The sequence below is a fragment of the Schistocerca piceifrons genome, unplaced genomic scaffold (genome assembly GCF_021461385.2).
Source record: "Schistocerca piceifrons isolate TAMUIC-IGC-003096 unplaced genomic scaffold, iqSchPice1.1 HiC_scaffold_1872, whole genome shotgun sequence".
Lineage (NCBI taxonomy): Eukaryota > Metazoa > Arthropoda > Insecta > Orthoptera > Acrididae > Schistocerca > Schistocerca piceifrons.
Genome location: NW_025727759.1, coordinates 695,035 through 708,230, shown reverse-complemented (window position 1 = coordinate 708,230; position 13,196 = coordinate 695,035).

The window sequence follows — 13,196 nt, the reverse complement described above, 5'->3', positions numbered from 1 at the left end:
ATTTATCTTCTGGCGGTTAAAGTGGCGTGATGAGCCTTGCGGGCTCACCACTCTGTACTTAATATAAGCATCTAAGTTGTTGCAGTCGACAAGTAAGGAATACAGCAAGTCAAGTTTTAGTTTTTGAAAAATCGATTTTTGGCCGTTTTGCTGCCTTTTGTAGTTGACCTAGGACCTTACGATTTGGCACGAACAGAGGTCTGGCAGCCACATTACACAAGAAGAAGCGAGAAGAGGTAATGTGTAGAAAAAACCGCAGAAAATCTTACGTTTAATACATTTGTTTTCGAAATGACGTAACTGCAAATCGTCCCAATGGACGCATTTCTCTCGGAAACGTTTACATTTATCTTGTGGCGGTTAAAGTGGCGTGATGAGCCTTGCGGGCGCACCACTCTGTACGTAATATAAGCATCTAAGTTGTTGCAGTCGACAAGCAAGGAGTACAGCAAGTCAAGTTTTAGTTTTTGAAAACTTAATTTTTGACCGCTTTTGCTGCCTTGTAGTTGACCTAGGACCTTAAGATTTGGCACGAACCGAGCTCTGGCAGCCACATTACACAAGAAAAGGCGAGAAGTGGTAATGTGTAGAAAAAACCGCAGAAAATCTTAGGTTTAATACATTTGTTTTCGAAATGACGTAACTGCAAATCGTCACAATGGACGCATTTCTCTCGGAAACGTTTACATTTATCTTCTGGCGGTTAAAGTGGCGTGATGAGCCTTGCGGGCGCACCACTCTGTACGTAATATAAGCATCTAAGATGTTGCAGTCGACAAGCAAGGAGTACAGGAAGTCAAGTTTTAGTTTTTGAAAACTCAATTTTTGACCGCTTTTGCTGCCTTGTAATTGACCTAGGACCTTAAGATTTCGCACGAACCGAGCTCTGGCAGCCACATTACACAAGATAAGGCGAGAAGTGGTAATGTGTAGAAAAAACCGCAGAAAATCTTACGTTTAATACATTTGTTTTCGAAATGACGTAACTGCAAATCGTCACAATGGACGCATTTCTCTCGGAAACGTTTACATTTATCTTCTGGCGGTTAAAGTGGCGTGATGAGCCTTGCGGGCGCACCACTCTGTACGTAATATAAGCATCTAAGTTATTGCAGTCGACAAGCAAGGAGTACAGCAAGTCAAGTTTTAGTTTTTGAAAACTCAATTTTTGACCGCTTTTGCTGCCTTTAAGTTGATCTAGGACCTTAAGATTTGGCACGAACAGAGGTCTGGCAGCCACATTACACAAGAAAAAGCGAAAAGTGGTAATGTGTAGAAGATACCGCAGAAAATCTTACGTTTAATACATTTGTTTTCGAAATGACGTAACTGCAAATCGTCACGATGGACGCATTTCTCTCGGAAACGTTTACATTTATCTTCTGGCAGTTAAAGTGGCGTGATGAGCCTTGCGGGCGCACCACCCTGTACGTAATATAAGCATCTAAGTTGTTGCAGTCGACAAGTAAGGAGTACAGCAAGTCAAGTTTTAGTTTTTGAAAACTCATATTTTGGCCGCTTTTGATGCCTTTTGTAGTTGACCTAGGACCTTAAGATTTGGCACGAACAGAGGTCTGGCAGCCACATTACACAAGAAGAAGCGAGAAGAGGTAATGTGTATAAAAAACCGCAGAAAATCTTACGTTTAATACATTTGTTTTCGAAATGACGTAACTGCAAATCGTCACAATGGACGCATTTCTCTCGGAAACGTTTACATTTATCTTCTGGCGGTTAAAGTGGCGTGATGAGCCTTGCGGGCGCACCACTCTGTACGTAATATAAGCATCTAAGTTGTTGCAGTCGACAAGCAAGGAGTACAGCAAGTCAAGTTTTAGTTTTTGAAAACCCAATTTTTGACCGCTTTTGCTGCCTTGTAGTTGACCTAGGACCTTAAGATTTGGCACGAACAGAGGTCTGGCAGCCACATTACACAAGAAGAAGCGAGAAGAGGTAATGTGTAGAAAAAACCGCAGAAAATCTTACGTTTAATACATTTGTTTTCGAAATGACGTAACTGCAAATCGTCCCAATGGACGCATTTCTCTCGGAAACGTTTACATTTATCTTCTGGCGGTTAAAGTGGCGTGATGAGCCATGCGGGCGCACCACTCTGTACGTAATATAAGCATCTAAGTTGTTGCAGTCGACAAGCAAGGAGTACAGCAAGTCAAGATTTAGTTTTTGAAAACTCAATTTTTGACCGGTTTTGCTGCCTTGTAGTTGACCTAGGACCTTAAGATTTGGCACGAACCGAGCTCTGGCAGCCACATTACACAAGAAAAGGCGAGAAGTGGTAATGTGTAGAAAAAACAGCAGAAAATCTTACGTTTCATACGTTTTCGAAATGACGTAACTGCAAATCGTCACAATGGACGCATTTCTTTCGGAAACGTTTACATTTATCTTCTGGCAGTTAAAGTGGCGTGATGAGCCTTGCGGGCGCACCACTCTGTACGTAATATAAGCATCTAAGTTGTTGCTGTCGACAAGCAAGGAGTACATCAAGTCAAGTTTTAGTTTTTGAAAACTCAATTTTTGGCCGTTTTGCTGCCTTTAAGTTGATCTAGGACCTTAAGATTTGGCACGAACAGAGGTCTGGCAGCCACATTACACAAGAAGAAGCGAAAAGTGGTAATGTGTAGAAGAAACTGCAGAAAATCGTACGTTTAATACATTTGTTTTCGAAATGACGTAACTCCAAATCGTCACGATGGACGCATTTCTCTCAGAAACGTTTACTTTTATCTTCTGGCAGTGAAAGTGGCGTGATGAGCCTTGCGGGCGCACCACTCTGTACGTAATATAAGCATCTAAGTTGTTGCAGTCGACAAGTAAGGAGTACAGCAAGTCAAGTTTTAGTTTTTGAAAACTCAATTTTTGGCCGTTTTGCTGCCTTTTGTAGTTGACCTAGGACCTTACGATTTGGCACGAACAGAGGTCTGGCAGCCACATTACACAAGAAGAAGCGAGAAGAGGTAATGTGTAGAAAAAACCGCAGAAAATCTTACGTTTAATACATTTGTTTTCGAAATGACGTAACTGCAAATCGTCCCAATGGACGCATTTCTCTCGGAAACGTTTACATTTATCTTGTGGCGGTTAAAGTGGCGTGATGAGCCTTGCGGGCGCACCACTCTGTACGTAATATAAGCATCTAAGTTGTTGCAGTCGACAAGCAAGGAGTACAGCAAGTCAAGTTTTAGTTTTTGAAAACTTAATTTTTGACCGCTTTTGCTGCCTTGTAGTTGACCTAGGACCTTAAGATTTGGCACGAACCGAGCTCTGGCAGCCACATTACACAAGAAAAGGCGAGAAGTGGTAATGTGTAGAAAAAACCGCAGAAAATCTTAGGTTTAATACATTTGTTTTCGAAATGACGTAACTGCAAATCGTCACAATGGACGCATTTCTCTCGGAAACGTTTACATTTATCTTCTGGCGGTTAAAGTGGCGTGATGAGCCTTGCGGGCGCACCACTCTGTACGTAATATAAGCATCTAAGATGTTGCAGTCGACAAGCAAGGAGTACAGGAAGTCAAGTTTTAGTTTTTGAAAACTCAATTTTTGACCGCTTTTGCTGCCTTGTAATTGACCTAGGACCTTAAGATTTCGCACGAACCGAGCTCTGGCAGCCACATTACACAAGATAAGGCGAGAAGTGGTAATGTGTAGAAAAAACCGCAGAAAATCTTACGTTTAATACATTTGTTTTCGAAATGACGTAACTGCAAATCGTCACAATGGACGCATTTCTCTCGGAAACGTTTACATTTATCTTCTGGCGGTTAAAGTGGCGTGATGAGCCTTGCGGGCGCACCACTCTGTACGTAATATAAGCATCTAAGTTATTGCAGTCGACAAGCAAGGAGTACAGCAAGTCAAGTTTTAGTTTTTGAAAACTCAATTTTTGACCGCTTTTGCTGCCTTTAAGTTGATCTAGGACCTTAAGATTTGGCACGAACAGAGGTCTGGCAGCCACATTACACAAGAAAAAGCGAAAAGTGGTAATGTGTAGAAGATACCGCAGAAAATCTTACGTTTAATACATTTGTTTTCGAAATGACGTAACTGCAAATCGTCACGATGGACGCATTTCTCTCGGAAACGTTTACATTTATCTTCTGGCAGTTAAAGTGGCGTGATGAGCCTTGCGGGCGCACCACCCTGTACGTAATATAAGCATCTAAGTTGTTGCAGTCGACAAGTAAGGAGTACAGCAAGTCAAGTTTTAGTTTTTGAAAACTCATATTTTGGCCGCTTTTGATGCCTTTTGTAGTTGACCTAGGACCTTAAGATTTGGCACGAACAGAGGTCTGGCAGCCACATTACACAAGAAGAAGCGAGAAGAGGTAATGTGTATAAAAAACCGCAGAAAATCTTACGTTTAATACATTTGTTTTCGAAATGACGTAACTGCAAATCGTCACAATGGACGCATTTCTCTCGGAAACGTTTACATTTATCTTCTGGCGGTTAAAGTGGCGTGATGAGCCTTGCGGGCGCACCACTCTGTACGTAATATAAGCATCTAAGTTGTTGCAGTCGACAAGCAAGGAGTACAGCAAGTCAAGTTTTAGTTTTTGAAAACCCAATTTTTGACCGCTTTTGCTGCCTTGTAGTTGACCTAGGACCTTAAGATTTGGCACGAACAGAGGTCTGGCAGCCACATTACACAAGAAGAAGCGAGAAGAGGTAATGTGTAGAAAAAACCGCAGAAAATCTTACGTTTAATACATTTGTTTTCGAAATGACGTAACTGCAAATCGTCCCAATGGACGCATTTCTCTCGGAAACGTTTACATTTATCTTCTGGCGGTTAAAGTGGCGTGATGAGCCATGCGGGCGCACCACTCTGTACGTAATATAAGCATCTAAGTTGTTGCAGTCGACAAGCAAGGAGTACAGCAAGTCAAGATTTAGTTTTTGAAAACTCAATTTTTGACCGGTTTTGCTGCCTTGTAGTTGACCTAGGACCTTAAGATTTGGCACGAACCGAGCTCTGGCAGCCACATTACACAAGAAAAGGCGAGAAGTGGTAATGTGTAGAAAAAACAGCAGAAAATCTTACGTTTCATACGTTTTCGAAATGACGTAACTGCAAATCGTCACAATGGACGCATTTCTTTCGGAAACGTTTACATTTATCTTCTGGCAGTTAAAGTGGCGTGATGAGCCTTGCGGGCGCACCACTCTGTACGTAATATAAGCATCTAAGTTGTTGCTGTCGACAAGCAAGGAGTACATCAAGTCAAGTTTTAGTTTTTGAAAACTCAATTTTTGGCCGTTTTGCTGCCTTTAAGTTGATCTAGGACCTTAAGATTTGGCACGAACAGAGGTCTGGCAGCCACATTACACAAGAAGAAGCGAAAAGTGGTAATGTGTAGAAGAAACTGCAGAAAATCGTACGTTTAATACATTTGTTTTCGAAATGACGTAACTCCAAATCGTCACGATGGACGCATTTCTCTCAGAAACGTTTACTTTTATCTTCTGGCAGTGAAAGTGGCGTGATGAGCCTTGCGGGCGCACCACTCTGTACGTAATATAAGCATCTAAGTTGTTGCAGTCGACAAGTAAGGAGTACAGCAAGTCAAGTTTTAGTTTTTGAAAACTCAATTTTTGGCCGTTTTGCTGCCTTTTGTAGTTGACCTAGGACCTTACGATTTGGCACGAACAGAGGTCTAGCAGCCACATTACACAAGAAGAAGCGAGAAGAGGTAATGTGTAGAAAAAACCGCAGAAAATCTTACGTTTAATACATTTGTTTTCGAAATGACGTAACTGCAAATCGTCCCAATGGACGCATTTCTCTCGGAAACGTTTACATTTATCTTCTGGCGGTTAAAGTGGCGTGATGAGCCATGCGGGCGCACCACTCTGTACGTAATATAAGCATCTAAGTTGTTGCAGTCGACAAGCAAGGAGTACAGCAAGTCAAGATTTAGTTTTTGAAAACTCAATTTTTGACCGGTTTTGCTGCCTTGTAGTTGACCTAGGACCTTAAGATTTGGCACGAATCGAGCTCTGGCAGCCACATTACACAAGAAAAGGCGAGAAGTGGTAATGTGTAGAAAAAACAGCAGAAAATCTTACGTTTCATACGTTTTCGAAATGACGTAACTGCAAATCGTCACAATGGACGCATTTCTTTCGGAAACGTTTACATTTATCTTCTGGCAGTGAAAGTGGCGTGATGAGCCTTGCGGGCGCACCACTCTGTACGTAATATAAGCATCTAAGTTGTTGCAGTCGACAAGTAAGGAGTACATCAAGTCAAGTTTTAGTTTTTGAAAACTCAATTTTTGGCCGTTTTGCTGCCTTTAAGTTGATCTAGGACCTTAAGATTTGGCACGAACAGAGGTCTGGCAGCCACATTACACAAGAAGAAGCGAAAAGTGGTAATGTGTAGAAGAAACTGCAGAAAATCGTACGTTTAATACATTTGTTTTCGAAATGACGTAACTCCAAATCGTCACGATGGACGCATTTCTCTCAGAAACGTTTACTTTTATCTTCTGGCAGTGAAAGTGGCGTGATGAGCCTTGCGGGCGCACCACCCTGTACGTAATATAAGCATCTAAGTTGTTGCAGTCGACAAGTAAGGAGTACAGCAAGTCAAGTTTTAGTTTTTGAAAACTCAATTTTTGGCCGTTTTGCTGCCTTTTGTAGTTGACCTAGGACCTTACGATTTGGCACGAACAGAGGTCTAGCAGCCACATTACACAAGAAGAAGCGAGAAGAGGTAATGTGTAGAAAAAACCGCAGAAAATCTTACGTTTAATACATTTGTTTTCGAAATGACGTAACTGCAAATCGTCACAATGGACGCATTTCTCTCGGAAACGTTTACATTTATCTTCTGGCAGTTAAAGTGGCGTGATGAGCCTTGCGGGCGCACCACTCTGTACGTTATATAAGCATCTAAGTTATTGCAGTCGACAAGCAAGGAGTACAGCAAGTCAAGTTTTAGTTTTTGAAAACTCAATTTTTGACCGCTTTTGCTGCCTTTAAGTTGATCTAGGACCTTAAGATTTGGCACGAACAGAGGTCTGGCAGCCACATTACACACGAAAAAGCGAAAAGTGGTAATGTGTAGAAGAAACTGCAGAAAATCGTACGTTTAATACATTTGTTTTCGAAATGACGTAACTCCAAATCGTCACGATGGACGCATTTCTCTCAGAAACGTTTACTTTTATCTTCTGGCAGTGAAAGTGGCGTGATGAGCCTTGCGGGCGCACCACCCTGTACGTAATATAAGCATCTAAGTTGTTGCAGTCGACAAGTAAGGAGTACAGCAAGTCAAGTTTTAGTTTTTGAAAACTCAATTTTTGGCCGTTTTGCTGCCTTTTGTAGTTGACCTAGGACCTTACGATTTGGCACGAACAGAGGTCTAGCAGCCACATTACACAAGAAGAAGCGAGAAGAGGTAATGTGTAGAAAAAACCGCAGAAAATCTTACGTTTGATACATTTGTTTTCGAAATGACGTAACTGCAAATCGTCACAATGGACGCATTTCTCTCGGAAATGTTTACTTTTATCTTCTGGCAGTGAAAGTGGCGTGATGAGCCTTGCGGGCGCACCACCCTGTACGTAATATAAGCATCTAAGTTGTTGCAGTCGACAAGTAAGGAGTACAGCAAGTCAAGTTTTAGTTTTTGAAAACTCAATTTTTGGCCGTTTTGCTGCCTTTTGTAGTTGACCTAGGACCTTACGATTTGGCACGAACAGAGGTCTAGCAGCCACATTACACAAGAAGAAGCGAGAAGAGGTAATGTGTAGAAAAAACCGCAGAAAATCTTACGTTTAATACATTTGTTTTCGAAATGACGTAACTGCAAATCGTCACAATGGACGCATTTCTCTCGGAAACGTTTACATTTATCTTCTGGCAGTTAAAGTGGCGTGATGAGCCTTGCGGGCGCACCACTCTGTACGTAATATAAGCATCTAAGTTGTTGCAGTCGACAAGTAAGGAGCACAGCTGGTCAAGTTTTAGTTTTTGAAAACTCAAATTTGAGCCGCTTTTGCTGCCTTGTAGTTGACCTAGGTCCTTACGATTTGGCACGAACCAAGCTCTGGCAGCCACATTACACAAGAAAAAGCGAGAAGTGGTAATGTGTAGAAAAAACGGCAGAAAATCTTACGATTAATACATTTGTTTTCGAAATGACGTAACTGCAAATCGTCAGAATGGACGCATTTCTCTCGGAAACGTTTACATTTATCTTCTGGCAGTTAAAGTGACGTGATGAGCCTTGCGGGCGCACCACTCTGTACGTAATATAAGCATCTTAGTTGTTGCCGTCGACAAGTAAGGAGCACAGCAGGTCAGGTTTTAATTTTTGAAAACTCAATTTTTGGCCGGTTTTGCTGCCTTGTAGTTGACCTAGGACCTTACGATTTGGCACGAACCGAGTTCTGGCAGCCACATTACACAAGAAAAAGCGAGAATTGGTAATGTGTAGAAAAAACCGCAGAAAATCTTACGTTTAATACATTTGTTTTCGAAATGACGTAACTGCAAATCGTCACAATGGACGCATTTCTCTCGGAAACGTTTACATTTATCTTCTGGCAGTTAAAGTGGCGTGATGAGACTTGCGGGCGCACCCCTCTGTACGTAATATAAGCATCTAAGTTGTTGCAGTCGACGAGCAAGGAGTACAGCAAGTCAAGTTTTAGTTTTTTAAACTCAATTTTTGACCGCTTTTGCTGCCTTGTAGTTGACCTAGGACCTTAAGATTTGGCACGAACTGAGCTCTGGCAGCCACATTGCACAAGAAAAGGCGAGAAGTGGTAATGTGTAGAAAAAACCACAGAAAATCTTACGTTTAATACATTTGTTTTCGAAATGACGTAACTGCAAATCGTCAAAATGGACGCATTTCTCTCGGAAACGTTTACATTTATCTTCTGGCAGTTAAAGTGGCGTGATGAGCCTTGCGGGCGCACCACTCTGTACGTAATATAAGCATCTATGTTGTTGCAGTCGACAAGCAAGGAGTACAGCAAGTCAAGTTTTAGTTTTTGAAAACTCAATTTTTGACCGCTTTTGCTGCCTTGTAGTTGACCTAGGACCTTAAGATTTGGCACGAACCGAGCTCTGGCAGCCACATTACACAAGAAAAGTCGAGAAGTGGTAATGTGTAGAAAAAACCGCAGAAAATCTTACGTTTAATACATTTGATTTCGAAATGACGTAACTGCTAATCGTCACAATGGGCGCATTTCTCTCGGAAAAGTTTACATTTATCTTCTTTCAGTTAAAGTGGCGTGATGAGCCTTGCGGGCGCACCACTCTGTACGTAATATAAGCATCTAAGTTGTTGCAGTCGACAAGCAAGGAGTACAGCCAGTCAAGTTTTAGTTTTTGAAAACTCAATTTTTTACCGCTTTTGCTGCCTTGTAGTTGACCTAGGACCTTAAGATTTGGCACGGACCGAGCTCTGGCAGCCACATTACACAAGAAAAGGCGAGAAGTGGTAATGTGTAGAAAAAACCGCAGAAAATCTTACGTTTAATACATTTGTTTTCGAAATGACGTAACTGCAAATCGTCACAATGGACGCATTTCTTTCGGAAACGTTTACATTTATCTTCTGGCAGTTAAAGTGGCGTGATGAGCCTTGCGGGCGCACCACTCTGTACGTAATATAAGCATCTAAGTTGTTGCAGTCGACAAGTAAGAAGCACAGCAAATCTAGTTTTGGTTTATGAAAACTCAATTTTTGGCCGCTTTTGATGCCTTGTAGTTGACCTAGGACCTTAAGGTTTGGCACGAACCGAGTTCTGGCAGCCACATTACACAAGAAGAAGCGAGAAGAGGTAATGTGTAGAAAAAACCGCAGAAAATCTTACGTTACTACATTTGTTTTCGAAATGACGTAACTGCAAATCGTCACAATGGACGCATTTCTCTCGGAAACGTTTACATTTATTTTCTGGCGGTTAAAGTGGCGTGATGAGCATTGCGGGCGCACCACCCTGTACGTAATATAAGCATCTAAGTTGTTGCAGTCGACAAGCAAGGAGAACAGCAAGTCAAGTTTTAGTTTTTGAAAACTCAATTTTTGACCGCCGTTGCTGCCTTTAAGTTGACCTAGGACCTTAAGATTTGGCACGAACAGAGGTCTGGCAGCCACATTACACAAGAAAAAGCGAAAAGGGGTAATGTGTAGAAGAAACCGCAGAAAATCTTACGTTAAATACATTTGTTTTCGAAATGACGTAACTGCAAATCGTCACGATGGACGCATTTCTCTCGGAAACGTTTACATTTATCTTCTGGCAGTTAAAGTCGCGTGATGAGCATTGCGGGCGCACCACCCTGTACGTAATATAAGCATCTAAGTTGTTGCAGTCGACAAGCAAGGAGTACAGCAAGTCAAGTTTTAGTTTTTGAAAACTCAATTTTTGACCGCTTTTGCTGCCTTGTAGTTGACCTAGGACCTTAAGATTTGGCACGAACCGAGCTCTGGCAGCCACATTACACAAGAAAAGGCGAGAAGTTGCAATGTGTAGAAAATACCGCAGAAAATCTTACGTTTAATACATTTGTTTTCGAAATGACGTAACTGCAAATCGTCACAATGGACGCATTTCTCTCGGAAACGTTTACTTTTATCTTCTGGCAGTTAAAGTGACGTGATGAGCCTTGCGGGCGCACCACTCTGTACGTAATATAAGCATCTAAGTTGTTGCAGTCGACAAGCAAGGAGAACAGCAAGTCAAGTTTTAGTTTTTGAAAACTCAATTTTTGACCGCTTTTGCTGCCTTTAAGTTGACCTAGGACCTTAAGATTTGGCACGAACAGAGGTCTGGCAGCCACATTACACAAGAAAAAGCGAAAAGGGGTAATGTGTAGAAGAAACCGCAGAAAATCTTACGTTAAATACATTTTTTTTTCGAAATGACGTAACTGCAAATCGTCACGATGGACGCATTTCTCTCGGAAACGTTTACATTTATCTTCTGGCAGTTAAAGTCGCGTGATGAGCATTGCGGGCGCACCACCCTGTACGTAATATAAGCATCTAAGTTGTTGCAGTCGACAAGTAAGCAGTACAGCAAGTCAGGTTTTAGTTTTTGAAAACTCAATTTTTGGCCGCTTTTGCTGCCTTGTAGTTGACCTAGGACCTTACGATTTGGCACGAACCGAGTTCTGGCAGCCACATTACTCAAGAAAAAGCGAGAATTGGTAATGTGTAGAAAAAACCGCAGAAAATCTTACGTTTAATACATTTGTTTTCGAAATGACGTAACTGCAAATCGTCACAATGGATGCATTTCTCTCGGAAACGTTTACATTTATCTTCTGGCAGTTAAAGTGGCGTGATGAGACTTGCGGGCGCACCCCTCTGTACGTAATATAAGCATCTAAGTTGTTGCAGTCGACGAGCAAGGAGTACAGCAAGTCAAGTTTTAGTTTTTGAAAACTCAATTTTTGACCGCTTTTGCTGCCTTGTAGTTGACCTAGCACCTTAAGATTTGGCACGAACCGAGCTCTGGCAGCCACATTACACAAGAAAAGGCGAGAAGTGGTAATGTGTAGAAAAAACCGCAGAAAATCTTACGTTTAATACATTTGTTTTCGAAATGACGTAACTGCATATCGTCACAATGGACGCATTTCTCTCGGAAACGTTTACATTTATCTTCTGGCAGTTAAAGTGGCGTGATGAGCCTTGCGGGCGCACCACTCTGTACGTAATATAAGCATCTATGTTGTTGCAGTCGACAAGCAAAGAGTACAGCAAGTCAAGTTTTAGTTTTTGAAAACTCAATTTTTGACCGCTTCTGCTGCCTTGTAGTTGACCTAGGACCTTAAGATTTGGCACGAACCGAGCTCTGGCAGCCACATTACACAAGAAAAGTCGAGAAGTGGTAATGTGTAGAAAAAACCGCAGAAAATCTTACGTTTAATACATTTGTTTTCGAAATGACGTAACTGCTAATCGTCACAATGGGCGCATTTCTCTCGGAAAAGTTTACATTTATCTTCTGGCAGTTAAAGTGGCGTGATGAGCCTTGCGGGCGCACCACTCTGTACGTAATATAAGCATCTAAGTTGTTGCAGTCGACAAGCAAGGAGTACAGCCAGTCAAGTTTTAGTTTTTGAAAACTCAATTTTTGACCGCTTTTGCTGCCTTGTAGTTGACCTAGGACCTTAAGATTTGGCACGAACCGAGCTCTGGCAGCCACATTACACAAGAAAAGGCGAGAAGTGGTAATGTGTAGAAAAAACCGCAGAAAATCTTACGTTTAATACATTTGTTTTCGAAATGACGTAACTGCAAATCGTCACAATGGACGCATTTCTCTCGGAAACGTTTACATTTATCTTCTGGCAGTTAAAGTGGCGTGATGAGCCTTGCGGGCGCACCACTCTGTACGTAATATAAGCATCTAAGTTGTTGCAGTCGACAAGTAAGAAGCACAGCAAATCTAGTTTCGGTTTATGAAAACTCAATTTTTGGCCGCTTTTGATGCCTTGTAGTTGACCTAGGACCTTAAGGTTTGGCACGAACCGAGTTCTGGCAGCCACATTACACAAGAAGAAGCGAGAATAGGTAATGTGTAGAAAAAACCGCAGAAAATCTTACGTTACTACATTTGTTTTCGAAATGACGTAACTGCAAATCGTCACAATGGACGCATTTTCTCGGAAACGTTTACATTTATTTTCTAGCGGTTAAAGTGGCGTGATGAGCCTTGCGGGCGCACCACTCTGTACGTAATATAAGCATCTAAGTTGTTGCAGTCGACAAGCAAGGAGTACAGCAAGTGAAGTTTTAGTTTTTGAAAACTCAATTTTTGACCGCTTTTGCTGCCTTGTAGTTGACCTAGGACCTTAAGATTTGGCACGAAGCGAGCTCTGGCAGCCACATTACACAAGAAAAGGCGAGAAGTTGCAATATATAGAAAAAACCGCAGAAAATCTTACGTTTAATACATTTGTTTTCGAAATGACGTAACTGCAAATCGTCACAATGGACGCATTTCTCTCGGAAACGTTTACATTTATCTTCTGGCAGTGAAAGTGACGTGATGAGCCTTGCGGGCGCACCACTCTGTACGTAATATATGCATCTAAGTTGTTGCAGTCGACAAGCAAGGAGAACAGCAAGTCAAGTTTTAGTTTTTGAAAACTCAATTTTTGACCGCTTTTGCTGTCTTTAAGTTGACCTG